The sequence below is a fragment of the Myotis lucifugus genome, unplaced genomic scaffold (assembly GCF_000147115.1).
Source record: "Myotis lucifugus unplaced genomic scaffold, Myoluc2.0 scaffold_3, whole genome shotgun sequence".
NCBI classification, from domain to species: Eukaryota; Metazoa; Chordata; class Mammalia; order Chiroptera; family Vespertilionidae; genus Myotis; species Myotis lucifugus.
Genome location: NW_005871051.1, coordinates 25,186,838 through 25,202,161, shown reverse-complemented (window position 1 = coordinate 25,202,161; position 15,324 = coordinate 25,186,838). Strand labels below are relative to the sequence as shown.

The 15,324-nt window shown below is 39.6% G+C and overlaps 1 pseudogene; it reads right to left on the bottom strand.

Annotated features, from left to right (window-relative positions):
- Nucleotides 1-12,985: 12,985 nt before the first annotated feature.
- Nucleotides 12,986-13,508, bottom strand: LOC106698957 (annotated as a pseudogene).
- Between the last annotated feature and the right edge of the window lie 1,816 nt (nt 13,509-15,324).

Genomic DNA, 15,324 nt, shown 5'->3' with positions numbered 1-15,324 from the left:
GCATTTTCTCTCAAGTTGAACTCTTTTCAATTTCAGGTTTACTCTATCATCCTTGAATATGCTTCTAATAGTGGGGAGAAAAAAAGCAATAACAAACCCAGCCAGTATATATTTCAAAACAATGCAATTTCCATCTATCAGTACAAGTTGAATCCCAAGTGCACATATGGTTAGTTATTACAGAAAACATTTGCTAGTTGTTGTTTTTTTGTTTGTTTTTTCAGGGTACTACGTGAGGTGTGGTGTGCTAAGGAATTGACTCTGATAATATTAGCAGGAGCTTTTGTTTGAGATGATTAGTAAGCAATTTAAGGAAAAATACACAACGGCATCTTTCAAATAGTCTTTTGGGAGAGCCAATACTAATTCCCCAGGGAGGGATGGTTCACACTGGCATTAATGTTTTTCAATGGTTCTCTCCTTTCTGTACTCTCCTTTCTATACTGACTGTCACAAGGCACTTTTGTGCACATTCACTCAGATGTCCCTCGGAAGGACCCTGCAAGTGACTATGACAGTTTCTTTATAGATGAGGAAATCAAGGCTCAGAGAGGTTACAGACTTGGCCAAGACAGCACAGCTATGATGTGTTGAAAGGTAACTAGAACCCACTGAATTCTTTCTGGTCCAGGGCTGTTGCTCTGTTTAGGCAAGATCCACCACTTTTTTAAAAAATATATATTTTATTGATTTTTTACAGAGAGGAAAGGAAAGGGATAGAGAGTCAGAAATATCACTGAGAGAGAAACATCGTTTCAGCTGCCTCCTGCACACTCCCCACTGGGGATGTGCCCGCAACCAAGGTACATACCCTTGACTGGAATCGAACCTGGGACCCTTCAGTCCGCAGGCCGCCACTCTATCCACCGAGCCAAACCGGTTAGGGCAAGATCCACCACTTTTGATTTATTTCCATTCCTCTTAAAACACTCTAGCTTATTTTAAATTAACATACTAAACCACTATAAATAAACATCATTTACTCTTCATTTTTGAAGTCTTTTTGATGGCAATAGAGTTTAAAAGCAAAAGCCCAAGAAGTTTGATTTCAGCACAATTAATATCACATGAGATTTTGCACTTTATTTTATTTATTGTATTGTATTTTATTGTCTGAGATTAACAGACAAAATACTTTCTCCACCCCTAAAACACCAGGATGCATGTTTTCTTTTTCTTTTTTTTTTTTTCAGGACATGTGAAAACTCAGAATCAAATCCTTTCATTACAGGGTTCTATAGCATCCTGTAATTTCCCTTCCTGTCAATCATTGCAGTTTTTAATTACATATTTATTTGTATAATTATGTAAATACTTGTTTAAGCCTCTGGAGTGTTGAAGATGGGGATTTTGCACCTTCTTTCATGTTTTATGCCCAGCCCCTAAGGCAGGACCAGGCATGTAGGGAAAACTCAATAAGTTTCTACTAGCTGGATGGATGGAGGGACAGACAGACAGAAGTAAAAATCACTATGTGAGCCTTTGATTTGCACGTTGTAGCCCAGAATCCTGGAACCCAGGAAGACTTTCCTGCCCACTTTCTTTAAAGGTGAGTAAATGGCTTTTTACTGGAGAAAAACATCATCACTCACCTAATTCCAGAAAAAGTTGGTGGCTGCTTATGGATAGAAGACTAATGCTCAATGTCAGCTACATGATGGCAACAGAACACATGTTATCCCAAGGAAGTAGACAGATAATGTGCTTTAAGACACCTGCATTTAGAGGATTACAGAATTCTTATCATGTGTTTGTTTGTTTATTTTTGTCACTGAAAGAGAAGACAGAGTGATGGGGGAGGGCATTTTTATTTTCTGACTCTATGAAGCATATGAATTTAACTGTCTTTTCCCAAAATGTGTACCTTAGGAAACATCTTTTGTCCTCTCTTCTGCTTTTGTTTTTCACTGTTCCTTTTCTCTTCCTCTCCCCACTTTCCTACTTTATTTAATCATTTGCATGACACCATTGCAGACTTTCTCTGATTTTAATTTAATTGTTATTGATTTTTTTTTAGAGAGAGAGTGGAAGGGAGAGGGAAAGAGAAACATCAATGTGAGAGCGACTGCCTCCACAGGTCCCTCACTGGGAATTGAGCTTGAAACCAAGGCATGTGCTCTGACCAGGAATTGAATCGGCAACCTTTCAGTGCATGGGACAATGGCCAACCAATTGAGCCACACCAGCTAGGGCAGACTTTTTTTCTTTTCTTTTAGCAGGGAAGAAGAGCATATCTGTTCTGAATCTAAGATCATGTGTTTTGACTCAAGATGCAAAATTTAACAAGATTGTTGAATACTGCAGATTACCCTAAATTGCTCTTATTTGTTATTATTTTTCAGTCAGATGGGCATGGTGACAATTTAATTCTTCATAGCTTACATTTAAAAAAATGTGCTTTCTTTTCTTTTCCTAGATAAACCCTAGGCTGAACTGGAGTTAAGGCGAAGATCCCAATAATTGTCATATTCATATAGATCTTCAAGAAATTGTCTTTATAGTTGCCAAGATTTGGCTTTTGGAGTAATTTTATGTGATACATTATTCAATGCAAGAACTTTGGGTACTTTTTCTGAAGAGGTGTCAGCTGATAACAATCACCAGAACAAAACTATATAAAAACCTAAGCTTACTGAAAAATTATATACAATGTAGAACTTTAAATACAAAGGAGACCACTAAATATAAGTGGCCATAATTGATCCATTATATAATCTAGAAGAGTCACAGAGCTTCTTAAGGTGAGACACAATAACTTAGTGTCTTGATAATTTAATAAAAAACAGTAGCAAATGGAAACTTAGTAAAGCTGGATGATCAGAAAAATAATTTTAATTACTTTAACAGCTATGGTTCTATGAGAAACAGGAAGAGTTAGCCACTTCAATTATTTGCAGGGGTGTTTGATGAATAAGACGAAACATTTATACTAACTAAAGGGAAAGATGTATGTAAATGATATGTATTTTTAAAATAAATTTATTACTCTCAAGGGCTCTGACTCCAAGAATTGCATTAACCATCTGTTGCTTATCAAAGAACCATTTTAAAATAAATAAAGAATGTCTTGAAACCAGCATATCAAAGCCCCAATTTCAATTGTACCAGCTTCCACTTATACTGAAATTACAGTATGTATAGTAAATTGTTATTTTAATATGCAGAAGTGTTTTCCCTAGTAGGCAAACACTTCCAATAACATCATTCATCCTATTTATTTGCTTATTTAAATACTCATAAAACTTGAGCTTTTCAAGGCTAAAACCACAAGCTCCTAATTAGCTTTATCTAAATTAATGAGATTTTACTGTACTAATTTCTAACAGTGCAGTACTAAATTCTATGAAAAGCTGTTGCAATTAAAGTGGAGAAAGGCAATAAGATATTTGGCAAAAGACTGAATTAAAGGTCTAATTCTATCCTACGCCCCCAATTAAAGTATCTTTACACCCATAATAGCATCCACATGAACCAAATGAAGTTTATTATTAGATTTTGTTTTCTGTGCAAAACTGGAATCAGAACCACTATGGTTCATATCTGAGATGAGCTTTGGTTTTGGTTGATCCCAAATTTCCATAAAAAGTGACTGGACTGGAGTGAACTCCTTGCTCACTCAATTATGTCAGACTCTTGCTTAAAGTCTTTGCATGGCTTCCTTATTGTGTGCAAGAAAAACTAATTATTGTCCTCCCCCTCCCCTTCCTGCTCTCCTTTAATTTTATATGTTAGTATGATATACACACTTCTTTGCAAGCTCTCACTGACTATTCCAGGCTTAGGTTTAAACCCTTATTCTGCCTTGTCCTGGGCAAAGAACGTACCATGTCAGGCCTCAGTTTCCTCATCTGTAAAATGAGAAGAAAAGGTGTTGACTCAGAGCCACAGTGAGAATTAAACAAGTGAGTGACTGGAAAGCACTTGGTCCAGGGCTGGCACCTTGCACGAGTTCAGTTAAAGCCGCCATTATTGAATTTTCACTGTCTCCATTCCTTCCCAGGAACCTGCAAGATTGCCCCGGGGCCTTGTCTGCCCTGCTCCTATGCCAAGTAATGCGCCCCTCTTGGCTGATTCAGCTCCTGCCTCCAGAATCCTGCAGACTTGTGGAGGCACCTCCATTACTGCCTCTACACTTGCTTCTAAGTCGACCACCCCTGGTCTGAGAGCTTTGAGAACAATGCTGCCTTGCAGAGCTATACCACCAGCCACCTGTGTATCTTCAAATTTTCTAGTATCCAAACTAAAAAATTAAAAAGAAACAGAAGAAATGATTGTTAATGATATACTTTATTGAACCCAAAGACCTAAAATATCATTTCAACACATCAATATATGCATTAATGAGATGTTGTACATTCTTGTATAGTCTTGGATATCTAGTATCTATTTCAGTCTCTATAGCACGTCAAGTGCTCTATAGCCACATCTGACTATTGTAGGAGATGACACAGTCCATGAGATGACAAGCATGGCCTGATCCTATTCGCATCCATGGAGCCAATCTAGTGGCTGACACATCAGAGGGACTTGTAAATGCTTGTGTAATGAGCAAAACAGAGAACATTAACTCCATTGTTATGCAAGTGTATCAGTTTGCTAGGGCTGCTGTAACAAAGCACCACAGACTGGGTGGTTTAAACAACTGAGACCACACAGTTCTGGAAGCTAGAAGGCTGAGATCAAGGTGTTGGCAGGGTTGGGTCCTTCTGAAACTGTGAGGGAAATCTGTTTGAAGCCTCTTCCTACTTCCCTGTGGTTTGCTGTCAATCTTTGGTGTTTCTTGGCTACGACTCCATCACCTTGCTGTCTGTCTCCATTTCACAAGGCCTTCTCTTGTGTGTGTGTTTGTGCCTATCTGTATCCAAAATTCCCCCTTTTATAATGATATTGTTACAGAAGAGCAAAGAAATACCAAGCATGCTTCCTAGAGAAAGGGAGGAACCCATTTATTAACACTAGTGGACTCCGGGAATAATTTCCAAATCAGAGTGAAGTAACACGCAGAGGCTTCGCTTTTTATAACCTTGTCTTGCAGATATGGTTCCACCCCCTTTCATGGGCTTACAGGAAGGCCCCCAGGTGTCGATTATCTGTCCAGGGGCCAGTAATGATGACCTCCCCCACCCCCAGGGCAATGCATTGTTCACAGTTTATGGCCTGACACACCTTGCAAGACCAGTTTCTGGGAGGGAGGCAATGACCTTATTATAGGTCATCAAGAATGCACACTGAGCTTGCTGGCATGAATTCTAATTGCTAGCCCCCAAAATATCAGGATTACATTTGCATTAGTCCTTTTTAGCCTTCTCAATATCAGTCATATTGGATTAGGACCTTATCTTAACTAATTACATCTACAATGGCCCTCCTTCCAAATAAGGTCCCATTCTGGGGATTAGAACCTCAACATATGAATTTGAGAGGGATACATTTCGACCCATAATGATAGGATGGGTAGTAATACTGAGTTACACTTCAGGGCTCCTGGCTCAGAGGGGCAAATTAGGGCATCACTTCATATGATTCAATTCCAAATTCAACACATTTTCTGCTTGCCCCTGTGGGAAGCCCTCCTTGTTTGGGCTTGGCTTTTCTTGGCCAGCCAGGGCTGTGGTTATCAAGGACAGGGCAGACAGTTCTTTGAGGTATATTTTCATTTAAATTTCTCCAATTTCCTTGTGAAATAAAATTAACATGGTTCCTAAATACACATGCATTGCAAAGAGATAAAATTCCCCTGAATTCGCCCTTTCTCATCTTTCATTTCTTCATTGTAATTGTTTCCTTTTATTGTGTTGGTGTCTGGTAATCACTGCTTTCAGTGAGGGAAATGAGATTGTGAGACAAGCAGTTTGAGAACTAAAGAAATAAGGAAGTTCAAAGCAGGAAGCAGGGCCCATTCTGTGTGTGACAACATTGGCCAAGTCCTAAGTCCAAGTTTCCCAGGCTGGGCCAACTCTGGTCTGAGCCATTGCCCACAAGTCTTCTCATGGAGCCCCTTGTTCTTTTCATTGGGAATTGGTGTTTTCCAGGCATCTCAGTGTGATCCATCTAAAATCCCCACATCACAAACAGAAGACGTCTTTGAAGGCCAGAAGTTGGGATTTGCCAATAAAGCAGGAATTGTGGTACATTGCTGTGTTTACAGAGCCAGGTCCTGTGGTTGCGTCTCACTTTGTCTTGTGTGTTCTCTGTGCTGTGCTGAAGAATTGGATTCCTCTGCCTCACTGTGGAGGCACATCTTTCTGCAGCATTTAAATAGCATCTTCAATGCCACTCTGTTAGGAAAAGCCCATACCAGTATTCGACTGGCCAACAACCAAAGAACTTCTGTGCAGCTGGGAGAATTTATTACTAAAAATTATTTTCCAGGCTGATTATTCAATATTTTCTTTTAAAGGTCAGACTTTGTTATATTATGATTCAAGTTTCCTTTTTTTTTTATAAATTGTCTTTTTCTCCATTATGGGCTACCATCAGAGGACTGGGGAAACTCTCTTTTTCTCTGAAAAATTAATGAGCCTTAATAGTTTGGGTAGTGCTAACGTTTTTTTCTGTGTGTGTGTTATTTTTTATTTTTATTTGTTTTTAGATTTTTAGAGAGAGAGGAAGGAGGAGGGAAAGAGAGAGAGAAACAACAATTGTCTGCCTCCTGCACACCCCCTACTGGGGATCAGGCCCACAAGACTAGGAATCAAACATCCAACCTTTTGGTGCATGGGACAACATAGTAAATGTAATAAAGTTTCTTAAAGGATAGTTGCTGCTTATTTTTTAAATTTGAATTCTTTATTGTTGAAAGTATTATATATGTCTCCCCGCCCCCCCCCCCATTGACCTCTCTGTGGCAGCTCCCACCCCCTAGCACATTCCCTTACCCGCTACTGTCTGTGTCCATTGGTTATGCTTATATGCCTGCAGACAAGTCCTTTGGTTGTTCTAATGTTTTTAAAACCCTACTATTTTCAGGACCTGTTATATCTATCTGCCCTCAGCATTTTTGTACATATCAGCCTGAGAATGCCCTCCAGTTCTTTACTATCATATCCTTTTTAGTAATGTATCTTTGGTTTCCCAACTTTTAAAAAGGATATTAATATTTACAACCAGGTTGTTATTCCAGGGGGAGATATCACATCTCTGGCTTTATTTTGTGACATTCCCTTCTATAACTTCATTTTGTCATCTAAGGAAACGTGTTTATAATTGAGAAGAAGGAAAATAGTAATCTCAATATATTGTTTTAAGAATGGCCTTCTCATGTTGATTTAATTAGGGAATAATTGTTCCTTTACAAATTTTTCTCATGTTTGTTAATGAACATGTAAATTTAAGAATTACTTCTGCTGCTCTTTAATTTCTGAAAGCAAGTACAAACACACTGTTGGTTTCCTTGGTGAAAATTCTTCCCAGAAGACACAATATGGTATGAGATATTCACTAACATCAGGTAATATACAAAGCCATTTCTACTGGAAAACATACCATCTGGGGAAAAAACAATTTGTGAAAAAGCATTTCAGTATGATTGTGTTGTCCTCGGTTAATGATGATGGGAACTGCATCATCAACATAGTTTTTTAGTAGGAAATGGAAGAGCATTTGGAGAGAACGGCTATGGATTGCCTTTGGTTAAATTTTCTGGCAACTGCTCTATGCAGAGAGTCTGAACCAAAACCATGTTGCTGTTTCCACTTGCTGAATGAAATGCAGGAAGCGGGATCAAGGGAGACTTGAGTCTTAATATAACTGAGAAAACAGTCTCTTCGAGCTATCCTGAAGTAAACCCAGATGAGCTGATTACATTCCTGCTGTTCTCAGTGCTTCAGTGTCCTGCTCATCTTCTGGTTCCTCACATGCTCACATCAATGGCCTCTGGCCACGTTGTCCTCTCTGCCTGGAGTAATGCCAACTTCCTGTCCTCAGTCTCTCAGTCTTAAGCCCAATCCCTATGCCATAGATAATACGTCTTCAACCATTAAAGGAATGGTCAGAAGTCCCACCCTGTACTTTGCATGAGTATCTTCTACCTAGCACTTATCATAGCTGTAATTGTGCTTTTATTGGCGGACTCTGCGGACAATGACTATTGATCCTCTGTTAGATTGTAAGTTTCCTAAGCACCTACCACATGCCTGCCTTTTAGATGGATCCCATGAATACTTTCAGGATGAATTAATGACTTGGCTTTACAGTAGTGACGGCTGTGGACTTGGACCACTTTCCTGAGGTTCACCGCTAGTTTCACTAAGCTGCAGTGGCTTTGCTGGCTGCGTTCAAGCGTAGTCTGTGACTGTGGAACAGAGATTTCATCTGTTTGAAACTATCTGGGTTGTGTGGGGATCAAAGTCTGGGGGATTAGAACAACTGATTCCTTAATCAACAGAGCCAGAAAGACTTCAAAGAGCTTTCTTCCTGAGAATGATTGGGCAAGAGTACAGAGGAGGGTCAACGCCTGGATGTAGGAAACATTAAATCTTCTGTCCTGACTTTATGAAGCTCTGTTTCTACCACATTGCAAATGTTTTCAGTTTAGTTATAGGCATGTGCCCAAAGAGAGCAGTAATGCCTAGAAATATAAGTTTTGAGAACGAGGAAAGGCCTTAGAAAAATGGTTTAGCGCTTTTTCCCCAGATGGAGACCTAGCGAGATCCAGTGACTTGCCCACAATTCCTGGACCAGTGACAGGGTCAGGTCTGGATCCAGCATTCTTTCCATCAGTCTAGACTCTGGCTTCTCATGACAGCAAGTCTGCTCTTTGTATGACTGGAGCCATTCGCTCATCTGCCTTAGAAGAGGGTTGGCCCGGGCAAACCACTTAACCTTTTTGGATCTCGGGCTTTGATTTCTCACATGTGGAATGATGAGCCATGCTAGATAATGGATAGATAATTGAAGATCACTACTTATTTTTCACCAACCCTCTGCTCTTCCCAAATTGTGTTTCTTTGGGTACTGCTTCTCAGCCTAAGCCCTGTACTACAAAGTATGATATAAAAGTTCAACATTAATAGTAAACAGCACTGTACAGAACTGACAATATGTGAGATACAGTCCTGTGTTTTATATAGTAACTAACTGTGACCTTATTTGAAACACTATTAATTATTTATTCCCATTTTCCATATAGGGAAACTGACACCAAAAAACTTGCATGTCATATTCTTGTGAGGACTATTTTCCTGGCTTGCAGAGGTCCACCTTCCCTCTGTACACAGAAGGTTGAAGGCAGAGAGAAAAAGAGAGAGAGAAACTATCCTCCAGTATAACTTATAAGGGCACTAATCTCACCATGAGGACCCATCCTCATGACCTCATCTAAACCTAATTATCTTCTAAATGCTCCATCTCTAACAACCATCCCACTGGGATATGAAAGTGTGATTCTTGTCCAAAGAAAAGCTCCTTGTTCATGGAACATCATCTTTGCATAAAAGAATAACTGACAGAGAAACTAAGGTTTTTGAGATTTGAACATTTGGTGAATATTTTCTTGAAAATGAACCTGTCACATCAAAGAAGACAAGTGATAATGTTTGTTGCCAATAAAAAGAGTCAAACTTTGAAGCAAAAGTTAGAATTTTGGAAGACAATTATTCAGCATTCTGAGCTTGAAATCTTCCTCAAAACTTAGCAACTCTTCTGATAAGTTCAGTAGTGATGTTTACAATATTTTTCAATATTGTACAATAAAATGTGTCAACATTTAAAATATTCACATTATTCAGTGAATCAGATGACCAATACATGACATTATATGGGTAAAGGATTTACTCAAAGTACATGATAAAACAATGGATTTTAATGTAAGAGAGTAAGAAAAAGTCATTGCTATGGTTTTATATTCTACATTGCAACTATTCTTTAAGAAACTACAACCTGCCCTAGGTGGTTTGGCTCAGTGAATAAAGTGTTGGCCGGTCAAGAGCACATGCCAAGGTTGCGGGCAGGCTTGATCACCAGTGTGGGGAGTGCAGGAGGCAGCCAATCAACGATTCTCTCTCATTATTGATGTTTCTATCTCTCCCTCTCCCTTACTCTCTTAAATCAATAAAATATTTTTTTTTAAAAAAAAAGAAACCACAATTTATCAAACTTTTCTGGTTAAAAAGGAATTTCCACAGTTATTGAAATGGCTTATATTAAAATATTGCTCTTTTCCATTTACATATTGTGTAAGGCCAGCTTTTCTTTATATACTTCAACCAAAATAGCAGATCTCAACATAGGTCAAAGCAGATATTAGAATCCAATTTTTTTCTATTAAGACAGACAACAAGATATTTGAAAAATGTAAAACAATGCCACTCTTCTCACTAAGTATTGGTTTGGTTTCAATAATATAGTAATATTTCATCAAAACTTTTTATTGATGTTAAAATTTCATAGGTCTATTTTTATTAATTTTAAATAAATCAATAATTTTAAGATCCCTTGGTTTTTATTTCTGACATGGTAAAATTAATAGATATAGCTCTCGAGGACAGAAGCTATTTGGGATTCTCAATAATTTTTAAGGTATGAGGAGGTCCTGAGATCAAGACATTGGAGATCTGTTGATGAAAGCATGCACTCTGGGGCCAGACTGTCTAGTTATATAACCCTGGGCAACTTCCTTAATGCCACTTGGTTATTTAACCTCTCTGTGCTCTAGTTTCCTCCTTTCTCAAGAGGGGATAATAGAGGCACCCAACTTTGGGTTGTTGTGAGAATTAACCATATGCATCATGCCTAGAATGTTGTCTGGAATATAGCATGAGCCTTAGGTTACCATGAGATTCATATGTGAATAATCATATTATTATTACTCAGGCTTGAACTGAAACTGTTACCTTGAACAGCTATTTCATAAATTTGAATAAGGAAGGAGCAAAGACCATGCCATTAACTAGTGGGAATTGTCCTTGTAATTCAAGTTTATGTATGTGAGTTCCTAGACTCTGCTGCTTCCCACCTAACTGAGGTGAGATGCTGCAGGGATCTTCCTTGGCAGATGGCCTAGCAGTGGTTCTCAACCTTCTGGCCCTTTAAATACAGTTCCTCATGTTGTGACCCAACCATAAAATTATTTTCGTTGCTACTTCATAACTGTAATGTTGCTACTGTTATGAATCGTAATGTAAATATCTGATATGCAGGATGGTCTTAGGCGACTCCTGTGAAAGGGTCGTTCGACCGCCAAAGGGGTCGAGACCCACAGGTTGAGAACCTCTGGCCTAGGGCTTATTTGATTTACCAGGTGATTCTTCATTCATACCCACTTTCACTGCTTCTCAAACTGTGTACTACAAGGGTTCAGGGAAGCTCTTGCTGCCCACCTGTGTAACTCTGTCGGCTGTGCCCAAGAAGAGAGTCTGGATTTGCCACTTGCTTTTAGGAACAGAGCTCTTCTGGCTCTCCTGTCATGAGGGTCCCTGCCCGGCCATGCCTCTCAGGCCTCGAGCTCCGTGAATCGGGTAGCACGTCTCTTTATATTTACTTAGCTGACAATTTTATCTAGTTTCATCAGTGACGGGTTTTAAATTTCACCTTAATACTCATTCTCTCATTTTCGTACCACTTTTGGGACATTCTCAAGAAGAAAATTTGAGACAAATCTTTAATCCACATGTTTTCATATTAGCAGATTCTGTATTAAACAGTTCATGGAATTACCTTATTTTCACGTTCTGAATATGTGTTTTGAGCTGCTGAAAAGACAGAAACCACATTTAATTTTGAATACTATCTGCTATTAAATGATTTTTCCACCAACGCAAAAAATAATAATAAAAAATAAGAGCAATATAAATAATTTTATTATTGTTAAATGATGTTTGTGGTTTGGCCCTATTCTCCCACCAGCTAAGGATAAGGTATAACCTAAGGTGATTTCAGTTTATGTCACTGTCCTCTAGGTCCGGTCACATGTATCCTATGGAAACAGAAAAGCAAAGCAAGCATATTCTCCCAAAGAAGTCATTTTGGGAACTTCTCCTACTACTTGCTCCAAGGTTACCAAGTGTGAGTTCCATGTTGTACGTCTCCTTTTCTTTCCCAGAAATCACATTATTCATCTGACCTCAGCCATGTATCCCCCCAGAAAGACAGGTATGTAGGATGGGAAAGAAATAAAGAAATGCTTTGGAAACATTTAAAAGGGAAAAGAAAAATTGGATGATCTTGAGAAGGGTATTTAATGGAAATAGTTTCACTTGATGATACACCTTCGCTTTTTCTCTAGTGTCTCAGACTTAGCAAACATGGTTTTAATTTTGGATACTACCTGCTATTAAGTGATTTTCCACCAAAGCAAAAAAAATGTAATTGATTCCAGATTCAGTGCAGCTTCAAGAAACACGAGATATTTCAGAGCTCTGGAGAATAATGAAATGCTAGAAAAACTTCAAAGCTAACCCCCAAGAAGAAATGCTCAAATTCACATCGTGAGTTCTCTTGACCATTTTTCTGACGATGCGAGAGGGCAGCCTTACTTAACCATAGAAACAGGTGAAAAATGGCTAGTTAACATAGCCAAATACTTTCCGCTGATATGCTTAGAGTTGCTTTTTACTTCCCTTCCAACAAATCTAGAGCTAGAACATGATTAATGACTATTCTATGCTGGAGGCAGATTGGGTGCCAAGCTGAGCTTCAATCATATTGTTAATTACTATTCTCTTCATGTGGCAGTGACACTTGTATGGGGGAGGCTGCGGGTCTGAGGGGGACAGACCAGGGCTGGAGAAATCTGTGGACAGATGTGTTCATGCTTCTTACTTCTGATCAATGGTAGGAGCTCAGGAGAGGTTGTCAACTATGGTGACTCTGGATTTGATTTTTTTTTCTGCAAAAAGCTTTATTGTTCCCATTTGGTCCAATGCATGGGAGAGGGCTCCAGGGTGGCTAAAAGGCTGCCTATTGGTTTCAGGGAGAGGCTCAGGCAGAAGCTGGACACCAGGGGATGCAGAAGGGCATCTCAAAGGTCTCTGGGCTCCAAAGGCTTCTAGTCATGTGTAAGGGTGAGCCTTTCAAAGATATACTCACCCAGCCCAGTCTGGGGGCGGGCCAGCCTGCAGAGGTGAATCAGGTGTTGCCCATTTTCTTGATGAGTTTCACCTGCTCATCTAGCACGTGGTTCTCCCAGAAATCACTGGGCTGAAGGTCTGCGCGGGCAGAACCCAGGGCATGCAGATCCAAAGAAGCCTGGTTCAGGTTCTTCTCCATGACATGGTAGCTTCCATGGCATCCTGAGTGTCACTCCACTCATCTTGGGAAGACATCTGCATGTCCTGGAAGAGAACGTGGCCACCGTGATGGTTTTACCTCTTTAAGAGACACTTGGAACCCTCATGCTTTTCCTCAGCCAACTCCTGGAAGAAGCGGCCCTTGCCTTCCAGAGCCACATCGTCACTGGAGAAACAAGCCCAGAGAGAGGTAAGTGTGGGAAGCCCACAGATGCGGGTTGACTAGGTGGTTGACAGCAGCCTCCACCTTGGTGAATAATTTTGACAAAGTTGGGAGTTCATGGTTGTTCTGCAATAAGGAGCTAAGGTCAAAAAACAGTGTTGGCTGGTCTCAGAGGCTGAGGATAGCTGAGGTGGTTCTGAAGGTGGTGACTGGAAAAGAGGTTGGAGGCTGGAAGAAGGGGTGTCCCTGGATCTGTTCCATCCAAACACTGTTGAAGCGAGAGACAGATCCCGGGAACTGCTGAAGGCATGGCCTGATTTGATTTTTTTTTAATTGGAGCAGATGTCAATTAGGCACCATTTGAGACTGATGACCAACACTATTGCTATTGGTAATACAATAAATAATAGTGTCAGCACTTGGGAGAGCTGGCAAAGGAGAATTTTCTGCTGGAAAAAAAATGATTTGATTGGGACGGTTAGATGTTGACAGCAACTGCTGGATCTTTTCTCTGTAAGGGCTTAGACCTGGAACATTCTTTGCCCCAGCGTTGAAGTGACCTGCCACATTCCTTCTCTGAAGGGATACTGATGACTTCTGCATGTCAGTATCCCTTCAGAAATTCACTTCTGAAAAAAGTGAGATTAGGCAATTCAACCTTCACCTTTTTTAGGAACCTTGCCACTGCATATTTGGAATTCTGTGTTGCCATGGAAAGGTGGCTATGGAAAACCAAACCAAACCAAACCAAACCAAACCCTAAAGGCAGGCGTAAAGGAAGAGAGTGCTATTGGCTGGAGAAGGAAGCTGGCTTATAGAAACTTCAGTGAGAACTAGATGGCCTACAGCATATCCTTTCAAGGCCATGGCCAGGAAGAAATGGTTTCATCAGTTTACATGACTATGACTCTTAGGACCTCATACACATGATGCACTATTATTTATCTCACCTAAATGCCAACTCCACCACTCACTAGATGTCAGGCATATGAGACCTCTCTGTACCATCTTCACAGTTTTATATTTCAAATATAAAATTATTCTACAATAAAATATTTTAAAATGTGATATCCATTGCTTGAAAAGCTGGACAGGGTTGGGCTAATGGATGGATATGAACCTGTCTCATGGAGGTAGGAAGGCAAAGAGAGTGGAAAATACTATGCAGCAGTAAAAAAAAGAAGGATCTCTTACACTTTGAGATAGCATGGAGGGAACTGGAGAGTATTATGCTAAGTGAAATAAGCCAGTCAGAGAAAGACAAGTATCACATGATCTCACTCATATTTGGAATCTAAGGAACAAAATAAACTGATGAACAAAATAGATCCAGAGATACAAAAGCATGGAACAGACCGGAATATAAGAGGGAAGGCAGGGGTGAGTGGGTGGGAAAAAATTAACCAAAGAATTTATATGCCTATATGCATAACCCATGGATATAGACAATAGTGTGGTGAAGCCCTGGAGTGGGGGATGGGTGTGGGCTAGAAGTGGTCAATGGGGATAAAAGGGGACATCTGTAATACTTTCAACAATAAAGATAAATTTAAATAAAAAATAAAAACACCTTGTAAAGGTGTCTATTATCAATGAGACAAGAAATGGCAAGTGTTGGAGAGGATGTGGACAAAATAGAACCCTCAATCACTGTTGGTGGGAATGTAAACTGGTACAGTCACTATGGAAAACAGTATGGAGGTTCCTAAAAAAATTAATAATAGAGCTAAAATATGACCTAGCAGCCCACTTCTGGGTATCTACCCCCCAAAATTGAAAGCAATTATTTGTAAAGGTATATGTACCTCTGTGTTTATTGTAGCATTCATTATTCAAAGTAGCCAAGACATGGAGACAACCTATGTGTTCTTCCATGGGTGATGGGATAAAGAAGATGAAATACTGTCACCATAGAAAAGATGAAATACTGTCATT